General features: G+C 34.0%; 1 long non-coding RNA gene across 1 annotated transcript; it reads right to left on the bottom strand.

Annotated features, from left to right (window-relative positions):
* Positions 1 to 5,340: 5,340 nt before the first annotated feature.
* On the bottom strand, positions 5,341 to 19,902 carry LOC149805521 (uncharacterized). Its single transcript, XR_016414875.1, has 3 exons — positions 19,817 to 19,902; positions 12,406 to 12,629; positions 5,341 to 5,433 (listed from the first exon to the last, which is right to left on the bottom strand). It is a non-coding gene; the product is annotated as an uncharacterized LOC149805521 (long non-coding RNA).
* Positions 19,903 to 21,485: the final 1,583 nt, after the last annotated feature.

Here is a 21,485-nt window from a genome sequence, read left to right as displayed (position 1 = left end):
TTTGGATTCAGTTCCAATGAAATATCAGATTTTATAAACAATGATGCCTTTAATGACGAAGGATCTGAAATTCTGTCATCAGATATCGACAATGAAATATCATCAGACTCGAGTGACACTGATGATGATCAGCCAAATTGGTTTGCAGACGTGCTAGATATTGACAGAAGTCCATTTACTCAGCAGTCAGGACCATCACATAATTTGCAGGAAACAGCACCAGAACTAGACTATTTCCAATTATATTTTCCAGTCGGACTTTTTCAAAAGATTGTAAGTGACACAAATAAATTTGCAGCTGAACAACATGTGGATCATGAAATCAGTGATGCAAGCTGGACAGAGAAAAGTGTGCCTGAGATGTCTGCCATTATTGGCATGTTGATCTTCATGGGAATAATCAAAGCTTCTGACTATAGTTTTTATTGGTCTAATGACAATTTTCTATCCAATGAAGGAATCAAAAATGTAATGCCATGCAGAAGGTTTGAAAACTCCTACAGTAAAGTTCACCTAAATGATGACAACACCGATTTTCCTGCAAGTCACCCTAACTATGACAAACTTCACAAAATACATCCAATACTGGATGAACTTCTGACAAATGTTGAGAAAACATTCAAGCCACACCAACATCAAACCAATGATGAAGGTTTTTATATATTTCTACATTCATTACAAATAATGCATTTCTTTCCAACAGTAAATTGCACAGCAGACACACTCTCACATATAGAGATCATAAAATAAATACACATATATACATGCATACATACATACATATTGTATTGTCTTTCATCTTTACATTAATATGTTAATTGTAAAAATAAAATAAAAACTGAAAAACAACCATAATATATTTATATTAAATTGTATGTTCAATATGAACCACTCATGTATGCATATCATATACACACAAAAACATACATTAGATATCCATAACCACACAACTACAATCTATCACATCTCCATATATAAATCTAAACATTAGACTCATGAATATCTGATATTTTACTCCATACCTTTTCATAATAATAAAAGTAAAATTAAATTTAAAAAATAACTTTTCTTTCACTGATCCTGTTTTAAATTTTGACTATAATTTCATACAATTCATCATTAAATGATCTATCAAGAAGATAATGCAATCTACAGGTATGATTGCACAAGCAGTATCTTCCTTCAAAGCCAATCAAGTGGGGCCTGAAAGTATGGATGTGCTGTGATAGTTTGTCTGGTTTCTGTCGCCAGTTTGAGTTTTACCAGGTGAAGGAAGATACAGGTAAGTGAATGAGAGCGTGAAGGGTCTTGGCTATCGAATTGTGCAAAAGCTTATTATGCCTTTGAGAGGAAAATTGTATCATGTATATTTTGATAACTGTTTTACATCCATTCAACTGGTATGATGTTTACTGAGACATGATATATATGCCTGTGGCACCATGAGGAAAAACTGCAAAGGCTTCCCAGAGGAATTTAAATATCCATCATATATGGAGCAAGGAGACCATTTAATATGACAGGATGGAAACCTGACAGCCACAATGTGGGAGGACAAGAAACCATTGACAGTCCTATCCACAACAGCAGATCCAACCATCATTGATATTGATGGGACAGTGCGACTGGTTAACTGTCCAAAGGCCATCACAAATTACCAACAGTACTACTGAGGGGTTGACATATGTGACCAGTTCTGGGCCAAATATACAGATGGACAATCATCAAAGAAATGGTGGCAATATATGTTTCATTTCATTATAAATATCTGCAAAATCAATGGTTTTAAAACAACAGTCAAAAGTCATCCTGAGAGTCAGAAAAGAAGAAAACGATTCAGACAGTAAGACTTTCGAATTAAATTGGCGAGGCAGCTCATAGGAAGTTTCAAGTGCAGGAAGGTTGCCATGCATCGAAAATCTTTAGCCCCAGTGACACTGGACAATATTGAGACACACAGTCTGCAGACACTTAAAAGGAAAAAAATCCACCTGCAAATACTGTACCAAGCATGGAGAAAGGAAACTAAATTTGGCTGTGTCATTTGCAACATCCATCTATGCTGCATAGAATGTCACAGCCTGTTTCATCAGCATGTTCATGGTAGAGGAGTAGCTGTGATGTCCTTCAATACAATTATGGATAGTTTTTTCTTATTGTCATGGTTGTTTGTTTTGGGCCTCAACAAGAATGTCTGAGAACAAGTGATTTGCTAAATAGTTGATATTTAAATTTGAGATCATTTTTTTTCTCTCACATGTATAGGCCTACCAGACAGATTTACATATCCTTAACCACATCACTAATGACAAATAACAAGAACTCACTATGAAATATTTTTAATAACCTTTAATAAGCCCATGTATGGAAAGCAGGCCAAGTGAATGAGAATTCTGTGAAAGCCATTGAATTGCACTTGAAAAATCTAGAATATTAGTCACACGTAAAGTACGAATAATTTCAAGCTCCAAAGATATAATAACATCAAATAACAGAGTCCTGTATCCAACTGAATCTCACTCAGGCCAGGAGTAAAATGGCACCACGCATGCCATGTGAGTGCATCTATTTTTAGAAACAGGGATTTTCTTAATATGACCACTCTCATTTTAATTATGTTACAAAAAATTTATTGATAATTATAAGTTGTAATAATTAATATGTACTGGTAAAATTATTTTCTATCTGTTAGATATGATTTTCTTGGCTATGTTATAAGAAAACATCCTTGACCTTATATACCACATTGATTTATCCAATGTTGCGGTGTGTAATATATTTCGGACTATTTTTTTTTTAAATAGCTAAATGTTTAATCACATAATGTTTATATCATGTTTTTATGAATTTTATATATTCCTTAATGTATATGCCAAATGAATTACAATTATGTCCTGTCTAATGAACAGGTACTGCCTAGATACTTACAATGTAAGACATTATTACGGTTCTGCCTCGTCAGGTTCACTTGTGACTTATAACTGATATTACAAAGAATATAACGCAAACACAGCAATGAAAAGTTTTAGTTAAATATTTTCAAAAATAATGTCACCAAGTATGCTGATTAAATACATGTTGGTATTTACATACTGATGTTTAAAGTTTCGAAGCACAAGTTGCAGTGATTAAAACAAAGCAACTTATGCATTGGTAGTTGTTTTAATCACAAAATGATGACAAATAATAACTTACGGTAATCTGGCATTAATAATAAATGCTGGCTTGCAGTGGATATGATTAAGTTGTTTATATGATATTGCAGCAATGCAAGAATATAATTTTATGAAGATGACGTTGCTTTACGGTTTAAGTGGTTTTTAAGGGGAGCAAGAGTGTGACGTTGTGAACGTCATATGGGAGGCACAGGTAAGAGGGTTAGATTTGTAAATGGGAAGCAAAGGGTTAAACAACGGTGGACTGTAATTTCATGAAACAACGACTTTCTATTGTTCTATCAGCAATAATATTCATGTTGTGATTTCATTGCAAGTAATCATACAAATTCTGTTCATCCTTGAACAAACTTCTGAGTGCCACTTTGGGAATTACAACAAACTTTGGAACACACTTCTCCAAAATGGAACTAAGCTTTTCATACATCAAGATTACCTTTCACTAGATTCCCTCGCTAACCTTTTTGAATGAATAGGACAAACCACTGCTTAATATTTGATACTTTAATTATGTTACTTTAATATTTAAAATGTGTTAAACAGGTCAATTGAAATGAGTTTTCTTGACACATGACCATCACTGATAGCTCTTACAGGCAGGATTTGCATACATTTTAATGGTTTTTATTCATCTTCTTTACTTGACTTCATACAAAAGACATAAATAAGATGATAACACAGAAACAGATCTACTTTTCACTGATTGTAACAATGTAACAAACACTTCTGCAAATCACAGATCAAAACAGTCAGCACTAATTAGGTTCTCAGAGAATGCTTGAGGACACTGCTGTCATTTTAATCATGTCTGAATACAAGATGGCATAACACATTTATGATAATTACAAGGAAACTAAAATAATATATACAAATGAAAAACAAAATTTGCTTGCCCAGGCTTATTTAATTGGTATTCATATCTTAAATTATTGCTACCAGTATGCATTACCAACATTCAAAAAAAAATCAATATTATGTAGTTATTTACAGAGTATCAATAATTTTTTAAAAAGTAAATTTAACATAATAAATGACTTCTCATTAAAAGTTGTGAATTTCATGATGTTGATTGCAAACTTCTGGGCACTAACCACTGTTTTTGATGTTAAAATAGGTAATATATCAATGTTTCATTTACCAAACTTGATAGTGATTTTATTCATGTCCTTCATATACGGACCTTGTATTTTAATATTTTCCATGAACACTGCTCCCATATTACAAGTAGGTTCAGAAGTTAACTGAGTTCATTAAAATGTGAGAGTAGTTTAATATGCAGAATAGTAAGAAAAGACAATTCTTTACTACAAGACACATTTTAACTGAAAGATGAATTCCAATGAAACAGATCAAATTCATCAAAATATATCACTGATGAGGTTTGGCATATCTGTAAAAAAAATTGCAAACTGTATGCAAATATAAAAATTTACCTGAAATCTGACAGAGATGTTACTTCACCAATTTTCATTTGGAACTTAAGATGTATCTACAGCAATAAAAAAATAATAATTGGAATTAGTGTTTTTACTAAAATTATGTATTAGCTAATCTTGAAACAGTTCTAGCTTGCACTTAACAGATGCAGTGGACTCCATTTTATTACACTGAAAGAATGAAACAAAGGAAACTTAATTTCAAAACTTGATCCATAAAGGAGGCAAATAAGTTTGTTTTTTTTAAATCCTTATTATTCAGTTTGGTTAAAAAAGATTTTCTTGGCTTCATGTAAATATTTCTCATTCATAATGACTTATGAAACACATGGGCACTTTGACTATACTCCATCAATGATGGAAATACATTAAAAAATGTTCCAGGTCTAAAATTAGTGAAACAGAATCTGTACTTAATCATAAGCACAACCAAACAGTATCAAAACCAAAAAAGCAGCATTTGACTTACTATTTATATTCTGAAATTCATAAAATGAGTGCAAGAGTTCAACTAATTGCTTCCAAATTTGTTATATCATAATAGCATTAATTTTTATATATATTTTTAAATGGAAGAATCACAACATTTGTATGCTTCCCAACTTATATATTTAATTCATCATCTGTGCAAACTGGTAAACTTTTTAAGTTCAAATGAAAAATACATTATCAAAGAACAAAATCTCTTTAAAAATATTTTGTCTGCAGTACAAGACTAGCCTGATGTTGTCACCTACTCCTGGCCAGAAAATATTCAACAGCTTTAGAAGTTTGAATACTCTATGTCCTTCCTCGATCATATTTCTGCTAGACTGGTAAATCTGGAACAATGACAGAAAAATGATCACAACAAGTACTGAAAAATAAAACCATAAGTATTGAAAACAGCACATAATATACTTTTCTTGTGACCTTTTCCTACCAATGACCTTAACGTTTGAGCTAGGAACTTGCCTATTATATAAAGTGTAGACATCTGCAAAGTTTCATTAAAAAAATTGCAAGGGTAAAACAGTGACCCCCTGAATAAGGAAACAGGGCACTGGCTTGTGTGACCTTGACCTTAAGGCAGAAGGTCACTATGAATATCAGGGATATTGTCAAGTTAAGATATATTAGTTTATATGTTGTACCTATGCAGGATAGAGGTCACTGATTTATATCATACTTTGCTGTGACCTTCCCCTTGAGAAAAGAATCATGGCTATGGTATATGACACACTGTTAAGTCATGATATATAACTGGTTAAAGGTACACTAAAATATCTTCAGTGATTCAAAAGTAATACTCTAGTGGTTCAAATGTTATACTTCAGGCAAGAGTCTCTTGTGTGACCTTCATCTTAAAGCAGGGGGCATGGCTATGGTATGCAACACATCATCTAAATATTAAAAACAAGTGCCTAAAGTTTCATCAATGGTTTAAAAGACAAGGATGTATGTCATAGAATTCTTTTGTCTCAATGTGAAGTTGACTTTGCAACCGGGGGGGGGGGGGGGGGGGGGGGTGTGTGCATGGCTTATAGGAAGCAACATGACCAGTATAAAGCATTATGTAGATCTGGGCAACAGTTTCATATAAATCTCTCCAAACATTACAACACTGTGGGTCATAAAAGAAATATTAATAGATGACAGTGAGTTGGCTGGTCAGACAATGTTATAACATAATATGCCAAACTTAAGGCAGGTGCACAAAAAAGAAAAGGAATACAAACTGAATCGAAATGGAAATGACAACTTTGTCATTTGCAAGAAGTCCAGTCATTCGGGAAGCATAATAACTTTTGCAATTTAGTGTATTTAGCATGTCTGTGATCAAGAGTTCCAAAATAACTTTATTTGCCAGACATGTTTGACCGATAAGTTCAGATGACTGGTTGCTAAACCTGGCATGTCGCACATTTGACACAAGGCAACCATAATTATCCCTCACAATTATATTGGCTGTTACGCTTCCTGATTGTTTAAACAATCCATGGTCACAAAGCATAAGACCACAGACATGTGTAATATTATCCCCTGAACTTATCAAAATCCTGTAAGAGAAATATTGCACCACCACCCCACCCCCACTATTCTAACATCAGTTCTTCACACAATGTGATATGTAATACTGTCTCTCAATACATACGAGATCTGTACAATAACATAAATCATGCCCAGGTTCTAAATAAAATTAGGGAACAGAGACTAGTATTAAAGGGCTAAATTTAGTTATTTCAGGTGCTATGGTATTTATATAAGTTTTATAAGAAAAGATATATTTGTGTATAAATTTTCTAATTCTCTCCACAAATTTAATAACAGTGTGTCAGTGATAGAGGATTAACTTGACAGTCACTGTTAGATTTAGAGGCAAAGATTTGAGGTCAATACAATGTTATCAGCAGCTATTCAAATGATATGGTGTCAAGTTACAGTGCTGAGAAACTGAAACAAAGGAGTCAGTAGGACAGTTGGATGATGTGTTTGTAAAGCTTATTAAAATCAATTATATCAAGTTTCCCTTAATACTTAAACATTAAAATTACTGACCAGTTGAAGGGAAATTTAAATCTCTTTTAGTAGGTATAAAGTGCTTAAAATAGAGTTGGGTAGTTATAGTTTAATTTTGAATTAATTTGCTCAAAATGATAAAGTTTACAAGTAATTTCCTACTCAAAATAATATTTTTGGAAATTCTAACATACAGTATCAGTGGGAAATGAGTACTGTATGGAGAGTAGATATGTATATGGCTTTATTTTAGATTGCATAATATATATTCTGTGCATTTTAATATGTAGATCAGAGTTTGATAAAGGGTCTGCACCTAACACAATCAGACCAGAAGCTTAGTTTTAGAATGGGTCTTCAGGGAATGCTCTCTCTGAAGTCCGCTAGGATTGTTTAAAAAGCCAGGTCAAACATAGTGCAGGGAGTCATTCATTCCATTCTATTCAACCAGGAGACGTCGACCAGTGAACAGAACAACACAACTGAGCTGTTCGCATGGTGGCTAAATGATACCCATGAAGAATGGAGAAATGATAAGCCACCAGCCAAACATGGACTGATTGTTTGCCTGGGACATTGCCTAAATTATCCACTGGGGACTAGGGAACGTAGCAGTAAAACACTTCTGGAGCACTTGCCACTGTATTGAAAAGGGAGGAAAAGGGAGTGAATAAAGCATGATGTACGTGATCCATGACTAACCATTCAAACAGAAGAAGAGGAAGCATGGCCTCATACACGTATAGCAGCCTAAGGTGACCCATCTATCTATCCATCGAGTCCGAAGACTTAAGCTCAGATTTCCAACAGTGGCTGGTTACTAATAGTCCAGTATTAATGCTGAGACCAAAAATTACTCATGACTGCGAAAAGGGAATGGCGGACTCCATCTGGGGGAGGTGCACTATTGTTGTTGCCTGCAGATGGAGAACATGTCTACCTGAGTAGCAGTGCAGACCATTTCCGGACCTACATGAAGACGTTCCCGGACTCGACATGAAAAGGTCGAGGAATAATCACTTGCCTGGTTGAATGTAATTGGTTCTCAATTTGGCTTGAGAACCTAATTCGATAAGATCTCTATTTCTAGTATCCTAATTTAATCCATCTGCTTACTGCCATCAAAACTTTTATTCTCTAATTATTATCATACATGATACAAACTATAGGTCATTTTGACTTTATTGATTGGCATTTAATTAGTATACTGAATGTACACTAAATTCCAACCTTAGAATGAATCATTTTCTAAATTTCTGACTCAGTTGATTTGAACAATCGCAGAGGTGGTTTAAACATTATTGGCATTTTATTGTCTATTTATATAATGACTAGATTTGAAATAAGAACGATCTGGTTTTTCTGGGAGTACACAACATCCATGGCTGGCTTGCCAAGTTCCTTGCCTCTCCTGCCTCTCTCAGGCATCGTTCATTGACAGAGATGTGTAACCATTTCCACCCATCCAAAGCTTGGTGTCCTGATGTGACGTCATAGTGGCGACCAATTGCAACTGGTGCCACATACTGCTTTGGCTGACACCCATGCTCAATTGTGGCAGACTGTAATTTGTCTTTGAACATGAGTGTGTGTTGGGTCTATTCTCACTCAAGTAAGCCCTACATTCAGGTCATTAAGGACTTTAGCCTTCGAGTATTAGTCCCATGATCTGATGGCTCAATTAAATAGTGATCTATGATCACAGTAATGCCTGGGGGATGAGGCTCTAATTCCTTCCCCTGGGATCAATTAAACAGTCTGTGTATGGACATAAACAAGACGCACATGCCCTTACTGGGCAAAAGCGTCTATAATCCAAATAAATAAATAACTAACCAACTAGTGAAGGGAGTCAGCATGAAGAACTAGAGGTATCAGAGTTCCATTAAATGTAGAAAAGAACACTTGGCATTTTTGTGGGTAAAAACACAAAGCACTTAAATTACCTAAATATACTAAACAAACTAAAAAAACAATTACAATTGTGGAGATTGATATATTTTAACCTTATCAACAGAGCTCACGTAGCTAAAACATATCTTTTTAGTAACATATGGTATGAGTTTAGTGTTATATACTTTGAAATACAGTACAATAGGAAATTTGAGAAGATAATATACCAATTCATATGGAATGGGAATATACACAAACTAAGTAAACAAACATTACAAAGGGAAAACAAGAAAGGAAGGCTAAACATCCCTATTCTTGCAATCAAACAGACAGCAAACATCCTTAACAGGATTAAAAGATTACAAAACCTTGATGGAAGACCATGGAAAAACATATATGTTTATTTCTTTGGATATATCTTAAATAATTTCCCAGAAATATATAAAAATAACAAAGTAACAAAGAAACTCAAACCCCCAAACATCGCATATAAAGTAAAAAACACAAACATAGAATACAGAACTAACCAAGGAATATGGAGCTTACATGAAGAAAAAACATACAGATGCTTACATAAACTTTATACAAACCAATACAAAACACAAATAGAACATCCGCACCCAGACCTAAACTGGAAACAAATCTGGGAGAAATGGGGGAAAATAAAGAACACCAACACTCAAACAAGAATATATATCTACCTACATGATGCATGGTGGACAGGAGAAAAAGCCTTCTTTAGGAAAATCATCCCAGACATACCACAATGTACCTTATGCAACACACAATACAATAGCAAATGACATTTAATTTTATATTGTCCAAATACAAAAACACAAAGTAATGCCATAAAACAGAAAATTAAAAACTCAATAGGGAATTTTCAGACAAAACACTTATTATACACAGACAACATAAAGGATAAAAACCTATATGAAGAGATAATTCAATACTAAATAACATCGTGCAAATTAGAAACAATAAAATATCGACTACCAAACCATCAGAATAACATCCAACATGTACACAGGACTAATTACCATTACATAAACATATCATCATCACATTTAACTACACCCCACCAACAACCTATGAAAACAGTCAGCAGAAGGGGCGGTGGGCATCAACTCTATTATAGAGTTTATCCCAAATGGAAACCCCTGCCCCAGCCTGTGATTACAACCCAACTAAATCAGGACTGTCCACCATTATATAGAAATATCACCACCACAATTAATTACCAACTAACTACAAACTTAAGTAACACAGAAACAGTAAACAGACGAGGCGGTGGGCAAAAACCGTATCAAGGAGTTTATCCAAATGGACTCCGGCACCCCCTTTCTGTGACTGTACTAATTTGAGCAGATCAAATCCCTCCACCTATACATATATGGTAAACCTGGCCATATTACAAAAACACAACTATTTCATCCTGACTAGCGAACACAGCTATAGGAACATAACAGAGCAAATGTGCAGGCTAGAGAATTAACTCTCTTAAGGAGTTTATCCCAAGGGAATCTCAGTCAACACCTCTGTAACTGATACCTATCACCCCCAAACAGAACCAAAAACAAAACAACCACCCACCAAAATACAAAATATGCCAGCCAGCTGAACAGATATGGCCTGCAGGATAGAGTCGAGGGAAGGGACTGTCTTATAGAGTCCATGCAGGTCGTGTCTGTACATAAAGCCCACCGAAAACAACAAGACAATAACCTAACCTACACATACACACACCATTTCTATCTATAGGAACCAAACAAAAAGCAGATAAGTATGCACAACAACAAAGTAAACTGCATACACACACACACACATAGAAATTACAACCAAATATGACATATTAAATGACGCACCTATATACAAACTATCCCACTAAAATCTCAGTACTAACCTATAATGCCAGGAAACCTTAGAAACAGTAATTAATTACTCCCCAGCCTGAAAAGCCAATATACAACTATCCAATTACAGACAGTACTACTCCCCACAGAGTATTTACCAAATCTACCATGCCACTACTGAAAATTAGATAGTTAACCCAAAACTCTTAAGATATGATCTAGATAGTGCCAGTCCATACAGAAAAACATACAGTTACAACACAACACACACAAACAGCACCACACTGGACTTTAATGACTATGGCAAGTCACTTTAAAATAATAACAATAACAAAATGGGGATGGAAGCGGAAACTTTCACCCTGAACTTTTGCAAAGGGAAAAGGAGTAAGATCCTAAGTTTCATGCATGTAAGGTTCAAGGCAAGAAAACAGTCACAAGCACTACTATTTGCAAGTATTGACCTGAGAATGGAAACCAACCTACATACCAAGTGGGAACGAAGTACATCTCAGAACCAGCATGCAGAGACAACTCAAAAAATATGACAAAACGAAACAAAGAACCCTGACAGAGGGAGAAAAAAAAATCACACATGAAATCCTAAATTGGGAGGAAGAGGGATACATAAATCACAAACCATAACCTTTGGAAATGAAAAACAGTGTGACACCTCCAACTCTTTACCAACATATGCTGGAACAGAGTCATGGGGTGCCAACATAACTAAATGTAGAAAAGAAGAAACCCTCTTGCTTGTGACTAATTCCCCATAGCGCAGTTACATCAAATAGGCACTACTACACTAGTAACAAAACAAACCTTTATTACCTTCCTCCAATACTACCAGTAGTCTGGGTACCTAATCAGATAACATTTTACCATCAAAGTTGACCAGACTTGTCTCATTTAAATGTTTGTATTTTTGATGCACAAATCTACTTGTCTACTATAAATAATTAATTCTGAAAAATAATAGAGTGACACAGAATATTTTTGTTGGGAAAAGTTCTATAGTATGTTCTGAAACAACCTTTTTAAAAAAGTAGTAGTTTCAGATAAAACAAGTGAAGCTCAGAATGGCAATGCTACAATTAAAACAACAATAAATCAAGAAATGTAAAAGAACACATCTTTTGGTACATCTAATAAAGGAGTATATTTTACTAATTTCTTATTTTTTACAACTAATCTCTTGTGCTCACCTTAAACAAATGTCTGGCAAAGGCCTGGACAATTCTGTGAACTCTGTTAGTGACATAAAATTTTAAAGAAATAAGTAATGATCAGCCAGATATACTATCCTGCATTATACATATTCATTTGCAGAAATGCATTTTCCTTGCTAAATTTACAAAAATGTTATGCTTGTGCCAATATATATTCAAATTCTATGTTAGATTTACTTACGATGATAAAGATTAAGTTAACAATAACTTCTGCATCTTCCTTGCTTAGTGAGAGTGGTTCTCTGATTCAATAATGTTATTATTGTTTTGGCAAAAAGTGGTCAAAGTTTTACACAATGAGTTAAAACATACTACTTACCCTAATATGAAATGAACAGTGTTTGGGTTTGTTGGAATGTTTTTCAGACATCTGAATGCATTTCAATCTTGGCTTTTCTTCTGTGGTATCTAGTATGAAACCCTGTTGTGTGATGACTTTGTCCTTGAGAATTTCACAAGGATGCTGAATGCAAATATGACTTTCATCTTCAAATTTCTGCATAGCTAACAGAAGGAATATCAAGTTCTCAAAACTGTCAATATCTGAAAACAAGTGAGGCTACCTATAATTAATAATGAATTTTTTAAAATTATTACAGACAAACATATGTAAAAATGTAAAATTTAAAAGTTGTGAGAGAAATGATAGTCCCTTGAAAGGGATGACACTCTACTAGCCAAAAAGAACTTCCAAGCATCCATGACCATTTATTCTTTTGAACTCCTAAGTTCTGAAAGTACCAACAATCATTTTCAGAAACTCCAACATACCAAATTTGGTAACAAAACTATTTTCTTAAATGTATGAATTAACATGTTCACAAGAGTGCTGTCATATATATTCATAAATAGACCAAAATGGTGGATGCAAACGAATCCCATCCTCTCCTCTGATATTCTATTTTGTGCCAATGGTGAGAATATGTGGTTTTGACATGGCCGCTCAGATATGTATATGTATCCAGCTGACTGATACATTGTTTTATTGTCACCTGCTTGTAGCTTGAAGGTTACACAACTGATCAATAAACATGGGTTGTATGTCTGCTGTACTGAGTACATGTACTGATATAAAACAACTTTTTGTGGAACTAAAACAAGAAAGTCATAGAAACTGTGAAGTTGTTAAAGATTCCCTAATCCAGTGTGTTGAAGAAAGTTGTTTTGAGCAGTAGCATGAAGAATGCACCAAGATCAAGTTGGCCTAGTGCAGTGGTGCCTGCCAAGGCTTTTTTGGGTGCCTGTGTTTTAGGATCCTAAATTTAGTACCGTATATATTCGTGTATAAGCCTGTTCACGTATAACCAAACCCCAAACTGAAAAGGTATAAACACTAAAAAGTGCATGACCTGCATTTAAGCTGACCTACAACTCTGAGACATCTCAAGATGCACAAGGCAAGTTCTAAATGCATTTATTTAGGCAAAGTTATATATAAAAAAATTAAATGTATACTTATCTCAAGGTTATTAAAAAGAGATGGTATAAATTTGTTTAAAAATTAATTTATTTAATTTTCTGTTTTCTTATTGTTTCTAATTTAGATTTGTGTATAATTTGATAAAATGATGACAAGAATTTTGCATTCGCAAGTTGCTGTAACACTACCTCTCCCTTTTGACTGACAATTGTTTGTTTATGCATTATTGCATTGGACATTTGATATCAGTGCACCAGTAATTATGTTTTTACTTTGCTTTGAAACTGCAAATACCTAACTTATTAAAATGTAATCCCAGTGTGACAACACAATGAACAAACAATACAGTTCAATGCTAATAACATAAAAGCTAAGTTGTAGTTTGCTTTGATGTAAGCGATCTTACACCATACCTGTCAACTTTCACACCAGGAGGGGGAAAAAACTCCTGATTTTTGGGATTGCTCCACACCTACCTGCCGATTTCATATCTTCTATTATTACATTATGTCTTCAATTTTCATTTCTTCTAAACAAGACAAGTCATACATGTTCTGTTGTATCACCTGTGAATTATTGTTGTGACAAAATAATTACTTTAATATAAAGAATTCACTTCTTCACTAAATAGAATGTTAAGTTTAACCATTATTCACATAAGTTAATGATTTTTTTTACCACTACAATAATGTAAAAATAAAATATAAACCAAAACAAAAAAGTAAACCACAACAGTTAAATCATCCACAATTAATTTCAATCCCAAGAGTGAATGCTTTAACTCCATCTGCTATAGCGCCATTCCCACAAAAGAAACTTACATGAGTGAACACCTGGCATTTTTATACCACATATACCAATAGATAATTACTATAATTAAATTAAAAGAAGGAATGAAAATACATACCAAGCAGCAAATGTGTCCTCAAAAAAACTAATTCAGAATACAAGTTTTACACATGTGATAAACAATACTAAATGCTTTATGAGTTGACAATAAGGGAATATGGTCGGATATATGAGGGGAAAATAGTTGCCACATGTACGGTACCATGAGGCTGCCTAATTTGGTACATTTAGTTCAACAAAATTGGGAATCAATTATTTTAGCCAAACAATTGCTGGTGCTTGCATAACACAATAGTGTAGAATGTGGTTTCTTTGAATTACTGTGGATAACCAATCATTTTCACAAAATAGTTGCCTGGATATTAACTTTTAATTAGTTGCGCTTTCTTACTTGTTTAATTAAGACTAATCTTTAGCTATTGTGCAGTTTGACCACAGCTGACCAGAATATGAAAACAGGGCACATCCTGGGGGAAAATAGGGCATGTCACAGGGAGAAATGGTGAGTCTTTTTGCGAAATTTCACGCATATTGGACCAGGAAGATCGATCAATATTTAGTGAAAAAATGCTTTAAAGATGCCACGAAAAACCTCCCGATTTTAGGCCCCAATCTCTATTTTTTTAATTTTATTCAGTCTCCCTACTTGGCTTCTGAAAAGTTCAGAGGTATTCCATCTGATCCCGTTTTACAAAACTACGGGAATCGTGCTAATATTAAGGAATAAAAGGCAATTACAAATCAATGTACTTGTATAGTTACTGGTCAAAATTCTCTCTTATCACAAGCCAGTTTCAGGGCTTTAATGATTAACTGGCCTGTACTTCTGTTGCAAAAAGAAAGAAATTTGCCAACTATCAACATAGGATATGCCGAAACATCAATCTTTCGATTGTGTGGAAAGTTATGATGTTTGTTCAGCTAAAACACAAAACTAAAGTTGATTGATGTTGATCTTAGTTGAACTATATGAGAATTTTAGCCATTATTATTACCACTCTTTGTGAACATGTAAATTATGATGGTTATGTGCCTTGTAGAAATAAACGTGCGTACAGTTTTAAAAAGATTACCTCAATTTGTAGGATAGCTTATATCATTGAAAATGAGTAACTCATGGGCGCGTGATTCAACGTAAATGAAACAGCTATTCAGGACTAGCTGAAATGTTATCTGGAAGAATGCAATTTGGTCGAAACAGTGAATAAAGCAAAATCTGCATCTAATATGTTTGGGAATATAAAGGATTTAAGTGACGCTATGCATGCTTTGCACTGTGTATGTACTTGTTCAGCATGGTCTCCCTGGTCAACTCAACCGGCCCGCAAATATTATGAAGTCTGTATTGCCTTTAGTTAACTTCATGTTGGAGAAATCAGAAAATATGCACATGCAAAATAATAAAATCAATCATAGTACTGTGTAACATTTTAATAATTGTCGGGTCACCGAAAGTTACTCTTTTTTTTACATGCCTATGTCTTAGGACACGGAAAAAATTATAGTTTCGTGTCACAAGACTTACAGCCATTACAGCAGTCAGCAAAAAGACCTCAAAACTGTCAAGTTTAGACATTGGCCCACGGATAAGCTGACCCCCCCCTTTTCCAGGCCTTTATTTTTTCCTAAATTTATCGGCTTACACGCCAGTATATATGGTAATCAAAATGAGATTTTTACAGAAAGAGGTTATAATGAATAATGAAGGCTGTATTATGAGTAGGGAACATACGTCAAGATTATAAGCTCACATGGTACATCAACTCCATGAATATGCAAAGGCATATTAGAGTTTGTAAGTCACAGTGGGGTAAAAAAAGACTGGGGCCACTGGCCTGCTGAAATAACTTAACATGATGAAGCCAGCCTTTTGAGAAATGTCCAGAAAGATTGTGTACATGTTCTGAGGGATATAAATGCCAAATTTAACTGATAAAGTTCATTCTGTTACTGTTCAGCAAGTTTTGCAAAGACATTTGATTTTTCATAGAGTGGTTGGAAAAAAGTTGTGCATATATGAAATTCACAGAAGAAAAGAGCCTTTGGTGGTGTTTAGAGTATAGGAGATGGAATAATGACCAGTGGAGTCAAATAATATTTGTAATGAAACAAATATAGTTAATGGACAAAATCAATGTTTCTTTTGCAATTTTCAAATGAAGCATACTGTCCCACTGCATGTGCCCTCTGTGGCAACAGCTTAATGTGGTGTGGGAACATTTCGAAAAGGGTTGATGGAAACATTAATGCTGAAAAATGCTGAAGCATTCTTGAACTACATCTTTGGCCAGTTTTTCCAAACATTATAGTAACAAACCCTACCACCTGAAAGATGATAATGCCACTCATATATATATATTTGGACTCATATGATTAAATAATACTGAATACATGTACTTTAAATGACCAGCGGAGGCACCATATTTAAATGTAATTTACAATCTAAGGTTTGGGATCTTTGCAAAATGTTGCCAGAAATATTAACACCCATGAAAACCTTTTGCTGTTGTAAAAGATGTACAGATTAATTTGAGTGTTAATTAGGAGGTTATATAATTACAACTATTTAATAACATTCATCATTTTGGTCTTTTTGCAAATACTTATGATACATCACTGTTGCAGTACCTGTAAGTATAGGACAATATTCTTCATTGTTGCTACTGCTTTAAAACCTGATATCATTTACAGAAAGTCATTCAACTTGTCTCTGACACTCTTAAAATATACCCAAGTGCTACATTGTTTAAATCTATAATATGTTTTGAAGAAAAAAGCAAATAACTACCAGTTATTTATATGGCATCATTCAAAGTATTCATCAGATGTATCAACAAACTGGGTATGATAAAAAAAATCCATTCATGCATGAATGTGTTGCCATGCTCACAAGCCAGAACAGCTAAAAATTCAAGTCATGATCTTTGATCTTATAATCAATATCCGAGTGCTGACAATCGACATGCTCACTGAAATGCAACTAAATACAATGTCTGGTCAAAATTCACTTCTATATGTACAAGTCAGTGTTTATAATCCCTTTCACATGACTCCAACATCAATTATATTATGATTATATTTTTAAAATATGTAACAGAAATAAGCAAATCAGCAACTTTAGCAAAATTAATAAATAATTTCCCTAAAATAAAAAGTGAAAATTCAACAGAAATTGACAGTATTGTAATGTTCTATCAAATTCTAAAAGTGTAGAATGTTCCGAATGAATTCCAACAACCCTGAATGTGCTGATGTGCCAAGAGTCACGAACATCTTTATGTACCACAATGATACAATCCAAATGTCTTTGAATAAGTTTTCAATAATCCCAAAGTTGTGTTTTTGTCCAAAAAGTCAATGAGCACTTTGCAATTCCAATGAATTCATTAAATAAATAATTCCTCTCGAATTATATCAGAATACAACTATAAACTCTGATCATAGACTCCCAAAGACTCATATTAAACAGGAATGAATAGTTGTTTAACAGATGTCTTTATATATATAAAATTTACTTGGTCTGCAATGGAATAGATTTTCTGGAAAAAACCACTAACTCATAAGCAGGGTCAGGTATTGAACTTAAATTTTAGTAAACATCTTGTTTACTTCTTAACATCTTGATATTATTTAGGCAGGCACAACCCTCAATCATGACAAAAATCAAACAAACAATATAAATTAAATATACATTACAATTAGGTATGGTTTTCAAAACTTGTTCACAAAAGTGTGGTTATGTTGGTGGTCAGATCTGCACCATTTCCACTCAGAACTACTTATATGCTATCATTCATATATAAGTAGTAATAACAAGGTTTTGTAGATGGCCGTGATGATGCAATGTTGGAGGTCAGATGAACACCCTTTTCATTCACAACCAGCTACCCCTTGTCAATAATACCATCCATTCAGTAGTAACCAATTTCCGAATAACTACCGAGGCAACTATTTTGGAGGCTGCATCTGAATCATTGTAATACAGAAGTAACTATATAATGCAAGCAAGATTTTTGTTATATTTTGTAATGTTTGGCCATTTCGAAGTAGCTATTGAGATTTTTTAATTATTTAGGTCAAAGACATAATTTTCATAATAGGACCAGCTATGAATAGTGGAAAGTGTTTTGGTGAAAATCCCATGTCAATATCACTATCACACCAAACAGTAATAACAAGATTTTCAAGATAGCTACCAACCTGATATCATATATTTTTTTTGTGAAAAACCCCATATTGATATGACCATCTGCTCTGGAAGAATCGTGACAATATTTTCTAGATGGCCACCAATGGTGCCATGCTGCATTTCTGCGATTTTAATTTTGAACCAACAAGACATAATAAGTCTTCTGGTGAAAACCACATGTCCATAAGCCTTTCCGTTCTGGAATATTAGTAATAAAAAGAGTGTCAAGATGGCTACAGTGGCAGCCATATTGGCTGTCAGATCAGTATTATTTTCATCGGGAACAACTAAATTTTAAGATGAATGTAAATGTAAAGTAACATGGCAGTCCTCCAAGTAGTTTAGGATGAATAGCAATAACTGGAACACAGACGGATGACAGACAAAAGACAACAGGCTATCCTATAATCTCTTCTGCTCTATGACCAGAAGAGCTAAAAAGCCCATGCAATTCATTTTAATTTGGAACAGAAATGAACTCAAAAACAAAATGTCATAAATAATAATGACAGATTATTAGCTCTAGGATTTAAAACAATACAGTGGTCCCCCTCATGAACGCCCCTCCCCACTGACCAGCAACCACCCGCATTTTTATGGCCAGAATCCCTTGACACCAATGAGTTTGTGTTCAAAAGTACCCCTCAAGAAAGGCCACACCTCTAACATGACCAGCGGTCAGTATATTAGTACAAAAGTGTTAAATTTACCCCTCAAAAGAGGCCACATTATATTTTAATATGTATCCAGAACCAGTATTTAATTCATACAGTAAGGTATTAATCAGCTTATCTTCACTGATGTCTGTTTCCCAATGTCAGGTTATCATTACTGAAAGAAGTGTTCGCTAAAGTACATATAACACTCAGATTAAACTTATATCATTATCTATCAACACAAAAGTTTACAGGAAATGGGGTCAACAATGTTGTGATAAGAGTTTTGGGCTTCACAATGCAGTCGAGATCTACTGGATGATTATGACCTGGTGTAATACTCCGCTTGCATTTCACACTTAAGAATAAGAACTATTAAAGTATGTTAACTTAAAATAACTCTGTTCAAGAAGAACCTTTAAATAATAAATGTTACTTTTTAATGAAGATGTTAAATGCTTATATATAAGAGGGGGACCACAGCAACCAAAACATATGTATCACTACAAAATGTTTTTTTTTCTCAAAAGGAAATGAAAATCTTTTATCAAGTAAAAATACTGAACTCAGTGGCAAACTAGAAAAAGATACGCTATATATTTTGTAACATTCTAACCTTTATGAAAATCTCCAATTCCAATATCTCTACTGAAAAAAACTGAAAGTAGAAAAGAACATTACAAGGAAAAATTTTAGCACCTGAAAAAAACATGTAAATGTTATCTCTTCTTTAAGCACATGTTTTAAACAGCAGAATATTAAACAATTTTAAAATAAATGTGACAATTTGTGATACCCCATTTCCCCATCCTTTTAAAATTTCCTAAATAGGAGTTGGCAAATAAAATCTGGTATAATGAGTGGGAAATTAATTTTGATAAATATTAGTGGAAAAAGACATTTAGAGCTGTTCATTTCAAATCTGGTTCCAAACTTTGTGAACATGAGTACCTTGAACAATGCACTATATACCACTGTATAGCTAGCATGGGTACATGGGAAAGCCTGCCAGTAGCTTCTCATGGGTTTGTGGTTCTTCCCTGGGTTTTCCAGGGTTCTTCCTCCACCAGTTATACTGGCCGCCATGTATAGCCTATCTTGTGCTGAAAAATGGCGTTAAACCCTAGAACAACAACAACAACCACTGTCTTAAGAAGTCCTATTGTAGGCACTAGTAGGGAACGGTTGACTCAGGAGATTATTGACCAACTGGTTACAGTGTCTTGGACTTTAAGTCAAGCTCTGTTGTCTTGAACTAAACTTACTGTGTTGGAACCATTACTTTCTTATTAGACTTACCATGACTGTACCAAAAATAATAAGAACCCCAAATCTAAAGATTTTTTTTAATTACCCAAAGTACAAGCCATTCAAACATTTGATCAAGGAACTTACTCAAGAACAGAAGTTATTCTACAAAACCCAATATTCTTTGAGCCATTTGATCTTGACCTAAGGTGCCCCAAATGAATATGCTTCTTTCTCACCAAAATTGCAAATAATCCACAAATACTGGTGAATGTATATAGTTAAGAACTGAAATTTTTGTGCAGAAACTATTTTTACTTCTGTCAGCTAGTGACTTTCACCTCTAACTATCTGACCCCAATGACAATAACTTCTTTTTTTACCACAAGTGCAAGCTATCTACAAAATCTGGTCCTAATCTGTGATGCAAAACAAATGTTATTGTGCAGTAACCATTTTTCTACCATCAGGCCATGACCTTTTAACCCTGAAATCAAGTTTCTTTCTTACTGCAAGCACAAGCCATCAAGTTTGGTAACTAGATGGTGCATAACTCAAGTGTCTTATGTCACATGTTTAGGCTTGAATAAACAGTAACACAAGAAAGAGTGAAAAAAAAAAGCTTTGAAAAATATAATAATTTATTTCCCTGGAATAATTCTGTAAAAATGAACATATATGAACTTACGGGTTCTAAGAATCAAATCCAAAAATAATCCAAGAAAAATCCATGAATAAAATTTTGTAGTCCTAATAATAAAATGTTATAATGATTTCAAGTTCGAGTCCCAACAAAGAATCCAAGATGGAAGACGATGATGTATGCTGTAATCTGTAGTGCTAAAATCTATAATTCCTTGCAGAAACAAGAAATATCACTCTGGTTTTGGAAATCTGAATTAATTTTTATAAAAGCAGTCTTTGTTCAGGAATGAGCACATGTATTTTCCAGAGAGAAAAAAGAATTAATCCTTCTGAATCCAAGTACACCTCTCCCTCCATAACTTGTGCACAACGGGGTCCACAAACATAGACTG

This window comes from Sinohyriopsis cumingii, chromosome 2 (genome assembly GCF_028554795.1).
Source record: "Sinohyriopsis cumingii isolate HCF-2022 chromosome 2, ASM2855479v2, whole genome shotgun sequence".
NCBI lineage: Eukaryota > Metazoa > Mollusca > Bivalvia > Unionida > Unionidae > Sinohyriopsis > Sinohyriopsis cumingii.
The sequence above is the reverse complement of the archived record's forward strand: the minus strand, read 5'-3'. Positions and strand labels throughout refer to the sequence as shown.